General features: G+C 29.3%; 1 protein-coding gene across 1 annotated transcript in view; it reads right to left on the bottom strand.

The window, feature by feature from the left end:
- LOC108908600 (glucose dehydrogenase [FAD, quinone]) overlaps window positions 1–6,455 on the bottom strand; it is a 55,765-nt gene extending 49,310 nt beyond the window's left edge. Inside the window, exon 1 of the mRNA XM_018712683.1 lies at window positions 6,331–6,455. The gene's annotated coding sequence lies outside the window, so the exon portion shown is untranslated. The remainder of the gene's footprint in view (window positions 1–6,330) is intronic.

Raw genomic sequence — 6,455 nt, 5'->3', positions numbered from 1 at the left:
ACTATTTTTATTTTTTTTCTTTATTTTTTCATAGTTAATTTTTCTCATTTTTAACTTTTTTTATATTTTATTACTAGACTTAACATATCCTGTTATTGGGCATCTCCTGTGGGATGTGTATTTTAAATAAAAAGATAAATAAATAAATAAATAAATAAATAAATAAATAAATAAATAAATGTAGGAAAAATTATGGTTATTGCCGATTAAATCATTAAATGCTATTGTTATATATCGATTAAAAATATGTTAACTGTAAATATAATCTAGTCCAAGATATTATAAAAAGAAAATTTGAATTTGAAGTGTTTCGCGCGCGACGTAGCGCCACTGACGCCGCCATTTTGATGCGTATGTTCATCATGATTTTCTTTAAAATACTGTTTTTACTCCGCTTCAGACGTTCAATAAAATAATTGACCTACACCAAAAAAATATATCTTAAAGTAGAAGATCTGCCGATTATTATGCTTTTTCTAGAATTAAACTCTGTTCAGTAGTTTTTGAGAAAAAAATTCTGAAAGTTTGTCGATTTCGTCATTTTTTTCTCATTAAATTGTAAATATCTCGGAAACGAAGCCTTTTTCGAATTTTTATCAACTGTTTCCAAAGCCATTTGGCGAGTAATTTTTTTTACATCTTTTTTATGTATAACAATTTACTGACTACGCCGAAAAGTATAAAAAAAATGTAAGTTATCAGAAAAATATATTTTATAAAATAAAAAAAGTTTCATGCTGTAGGTTTTTGTTTTAAAAATTTGGTCGGTTACCGTCATTTAGAAGCATCTTTTTAGGAGTGAACCGCTCGTCTATTATGAACAGCAGTTAAGTTTACCTAAGGGGTTTGTCGAAACTAAACGATACTATAATAGATACACCTCTTAAATACGTGTGTAGAATGTAAAACATTAAGATAATCTTTTGTGTAGTATCTATGTGGGACACTATAATAGGTATATTATAAAGTATGAGTTGAAATTTTACTATCTTTTTAAAGCGGAAATTCTCTACGTGGTATTGTTTCCACTTACACCAATTTAGATATACGCGAAGTTTGTAACATTTCTTCTGTTACAAGTAGTTTCACATTAAAATAATCTCTTTTTGCATTAAAGACCATAGAAAATCAATCTATATTATTTATATTGTGTAAATTTGAACTTAGTTAAAAAAATCAGCCTTTACTTAGATAGAACTATTCTATTAATAGTCCACTACGATATTTTTACGTTTTATAGTAATTTTAAAATGTCTAAAACATGCAGAGAACTTATGATATACAGGATGTGTATACAATCTCTATGTCAAACTCTGACACATGCTATCTGGGTTAATTTCAAACACTTTTTCTTGTATGAACATACCTAGGTGGGACTCGTTTTTGTTTAGCAGTTACAAGCATTTTAAAAAATATAATTTCATATTTTGTTAAGATATTGGCACAAATATTTTGATTTCGCAAGTCGATATAGGCACATTCCAATCCGTCTTATGGTTCGGGGACAAAAAAGTAGCAAGCTGTGGGTTATGAGCCGTTGCGCACGCAAAAATCAGCAAAAACCCATTTAAAAATGCTTAATAAATTGTATGCAAATTCCGTAGCGGCGGTTTCTGTTTTCTAATTGTTTTACTTCGTGGACAACGGCATTTTGAATACGGAAACACAACGAGAAAAGATTGTTTTGCTAGATTTAATAAACACCGATGAAGAAAAGAGTTTAAGAGAAAGGAAACCATTACTGGTATAGCAAAAAAGTTGCATTTAAATGCGTGTTAGATACTTTACTATCATAAAAATGATAGGAATAGGATAGGAACTTTATTTTAATGGTTTTGCAGACCCATTTTGAGAACATATTGTGGAAGAACAGACAAAAATCATCCGCAGAAGCTGTGCTTGTCCTAACCTCAAAATTTTCTGAAAAATTATGCAAGTAAGAGTATAAATAAGAATTAAATGTCAGAGTATAAAAACGCAGGCGGTGTCCAGAGATTAACGCGGTAAATTTCGTGGTCCTCGCACGAAATCAACCAAGAATTTCTCCTAAATTACGGGTCAATCGAACCGTAAAATAAAAAAAAATATATGAATCGATTTGAATGTAATGCACTGGTGGCTGTAAATACTATCATCGTAAAAAACCAGTTTGGTGATCATCGATAAAAGAATTGTAGATGACAGAGAAACTATCTTTAGTAAAACGCACTCGATTTTCAATATACAGGACGTTAAATGTTTTATTTATTTCGCTTGATGCTATGATTACTGAAATTTAAGATGAATTAAGGTAATTCAAATAAATTCATAGATTTTTTCTAAGAAATCTAATCAAATGAAGGCTTATTATGAGAAATAGAACAAAACAATAAATCTTCCACTTTGATTTTAACGGTTCTTGTGAACATATCGCAAAAACAAGATTATCACACTTGATTGAAAATGGAAAAACCTTAAACAAAAAAAAAATAATAATAAAATTAATTTATTGGAAGACTTAGAAATTCTAAGAGAAATTAAAAGGAACTCTAATAACTGTGTTAATATTCAAGTCAATTTAAATTGTAATTTTAAACCTATATTCAAGTATCTTTAGGAATCTCATTAATTTACAGCTGATATTTTTTTATTAGTATATTGGTAGTTTTATTTTTAAAATTTTTGTTTTCACCTAGTTGGTAATCCTTAGAATTGTAGAATGTCAATTTTCAATTTCATTTAACATTTAACCTCACTTTATTTCACTCCACGTGTTCGACATTGTTAGTCAATTTCTGTTTCTTTCTCTTGTTATTTACCAGTAATTGATGTTATATTTAATGTTTTATATTGTTATGTCGAACTTATTAAGATTTTCAACGTTTCCTAAATATTTTTTGGTATCTAAAATTTAACATAAGTAAAAAATTTTTTTGCTTTATATAATGTCATTTCAACCTGTTGATGTTTTAGGATAGCTCCGATGATGACTATGTAGTCGAAAGCGCTCAGCTAAGATTTTAATAAAAATTTTATACACACTTTAACATACAAATTTCTTTGGCTTTTCTTTAAAAAAAACACCTTAAACGAATAATGACGTCATCAATTACATTTTTTTCCAGAAACATACCCACATTTTTTTCATGTTAAAAAGCTTTCTTTTTTCTTTTCTAACTTTTATTAGAGAATTTTTTTCTGTGTTAGTTCCCGTTTAAAAAGTTATAAGCAATATCGTCCTAAAGAATCCAAATACCACCAAATAATCACATTAGCGGTTGAAGGATCAAGTAGTCGTTGGAAAATAATTGAATGTTGATTGTTTAAAGTGCATAAATGTCATAAAGAATAAATAAAAGGATTAAATTCGATAATTCTTTAATACAGTTAAAACAGAAGGTTTGACTACGTAAGAAATCTCTGACTACTTAGTAAGGAATACTCTGATCATAGATTANCAAACAGTTGCAAGCTTTTTACAGAGAGTATCTATATGAGATTCCCAACTCAAAGTGTTGTTTAAATACAAACCCAAAAATTTGGTTTCTTGCACCTGTTTTATGGATCTTTGATCGATTCTAAGCAGATGACTAAAATTCGTACTGTTGACTCTAGGAGTAAAATTCATAATAACAGTTTTATCTTTGTTCATAATAAGATGATTCTTTCTGAACCAATTACAAAGGTCATTTAACTTTGATTGAGCTGTATTTGTTAATCTAATGTAATCATATTCAGACACCAGATATGAGGTATCATCAGCAAAAAGTACAAGACTTCCATTGCTAACACTACACACCAAATCATTGACATATATTATAAATAATAAGGGCCCCGATGATGACTATGTAGTCGAAAGTGCTCAGCTAAGATTTTAATAAAAATTTTATAGACACTTTAACATACAAATTTCTTTGGCTTTTCTTTAAAAAAACACTTTAAACGACTAATGACGTCATCAATTACATTTTTTCCAGAAACATACCCACATTTTTTTCATGTTAAAAAGCTCTCATTTTTCTATTCTAACTTTTATTAGAGAAATTTTTCTGTTTTAGTTCCCGTTTAAAAAGTTATAAGCAATATCGTCCTAAAGAATCCAAATACCACCAAAAAATCACATTAGCGGTTGAAGGATCAAGTAGTCGTTGGAAAATAATTGAATGTTGATTGTTTAAAGTGCAAAAATGTCATAAAGAATAAATAAAAGGATTAATACTATATACTACGTAAGGAATCTCTGACTACTTAGTAAGGAATACTCTGATCATAGATTAGAGAAGTCGGCTTTAGTTGTTAATGTTGCTGCTGCTGCTCGTGTTGTTGTTGTTGGTGTTGTAGATCAATAGCATCACTAAATTTTGTAATCATGATATCCATTGGTCTTTAAAATTCGTTGAACGGCTGATTTATCCAAATTCAATTCCCGGCTAGCCAGTTGTATAGAATTTCGTGGATTTTGTTCGAAATACTGTAACAATCTAGCTGTATTAACATTGCTTCTTACCCTTCGGTCAATTATTTGATTTTTCCGAACAGAAAATGCATCTTCATTTCGTCGCAAGTTCGTCTACAATCTTGTAAAGGTTCTATGATCAGGAATGAGACGCTCTGAACATTGCTTCTTACCCTTCGGTCAATTATTTGATTTTTCCGAACAGAAAATGCAATTTCATTTCGTCGCAAGTTCGTCTACAATCTTGTAAAGGTTCTATGATCAGGAATGAGGCGCTCTGAATACCTTTCTCGATATAACCCTACAGCTCTTCTTGATTTTCTTGTGACTCGCCGTAAATTAGCAACATATCAACTTTTTCTGAATGAGAAAACATTTTGTAAGCACAAAATTTATACGTTTGACGACCGTATTGAGTAATGATAAGTATTTTGTGGCATTTATACACTTTAAACAACGAACATTCAATTATTTTCCAACGACTACTTGATCCTTCCTCCGCTAATGTGATTTTTACGTGGTATTTCTTTCGAGTCTCTTTAGGGAGATATTGCTTATAACTTTTAAATGGGAAGTAATACAGAAACATTTTTCAAATAAAAGTTTATTAGAAAAAATAGAGCTTTTTAACAGGAGAAAAATTTGGGTATGTTTCTGGAAAAAATATAGTTGATGACGTCATTAGTCGTTTTTGTCAAATCCCAAAGATGTATTTTCGATTGATACCACGTGTTTCAAATTTTATTTAAATTTTTTGTTTCCTCACACCATACTATCGACTTTGAGACAACTTGTACGTGATTTTAAAAAGAATAAATAAATATATACAACTTTCTAAGCAATTTACAGATTATTGTCCCTTATTATCGTTTTAATTTTGACGTATCCACTTACCATTAAACGTTATGAACGTCGTTATAGAACTCTTTTCTTCTCAGGAGAAATTCATATGGCATCGACGTATGGTACGACAATGAAATATGTAGCCCACAAGCAAACCGTTCAACAAATGTCGTTCTAACCGTACAATTTTCACCGTTTAGTAATTTTCCAGTTGATTAATCTCGCCAGAAGAAAATATCGCGGGAGAAAAAGATATTTAATATTATTGCAAATAGAAATAACCAGAAAAGAATGTGGATTATTTGTACAAATACGTATAGGTGATCAGCGACAATGAGCGTATTAATTGTGCTTTTAAACTTGCGACACGAGTTTCAACAGAAAAGGACAAATATTTTAAACAGTTTGCCCAATATTTCTGTTGCAGAAATATTTTACTTGTCTTTTTTGCTTGGCATGTGTCAGAAATTGTAAAATTCATTGATAATTCACAAATATATTAACGCAAGTATATTCTATAGCTATGTGCCAACCTCAGTTTTTAAATTTGTTTGTTTGTAATTCGGTAGAAATAAATTTAAATGGATTTGAAAAACGAATGCTGCTAAATGTTCATAGTGTTATAAATCAAAAAAAAAATAATAAGAAGTCCTTTTTTCCACAAAATATTAAAGAAATTTTTGCAATTGTATTTGATTAAATCCTATTAATTTTCAAATTGTAGGATTTGTAGAATAATAATTATGGAAAGCTAGAATTTAGTAAAGTTAAATTTTCATGTAACAACGAATTTAAAAATTCTTCTTACCATCCTTACGGATTATTTTGATTTAATTAAATATTATTGTTATACATAGCTTAATTTTGTTTAAACACAGTTTTAAAATATCACCTAGTATAGTTTTATTACTATTCCAGTAAATATAAAATTTCTTTAAAGATTTCTTTTTCAACTGATATTTTATATTACTGTAACATCGAATATTTAAAAGCTTTATACGTTCATGAATTTTTCTGGCCCATTCAATTTTTTCAAAAAGTCTTGTACTTACGTCTTATATCGCAGATGAGAAAATCCAACACATACAGAGTATCACTATCCCAACACAACGACTATACGGATACTGAGCTAAATGCAGACCTCGATCGGGAGAGTAGAGTTTATTCACTTGCCATG

The sequence above is a fragment of the Anoplophora glabripennis genome, unplaced genomic scaffold (assembly GCF_000390285.2).
Source record: "Anoplophora glabripennis isolate ALB-LARVAE unplaced genomic scaffold, Agla_2.0 scaffold316, whole genome shotgun sequence".
Taxonomy (NCBI): Eukaryota; Metazoa; Arthropoda; class Insecta; order Coleoptera; family Cerambycidae; genus Anoplophora; species Anoplophora glabripennis.
Note: the sequence above shows the minus strand (reverse complement) of the source record. Positions and strands in the feature narration are given on the sequence as shown.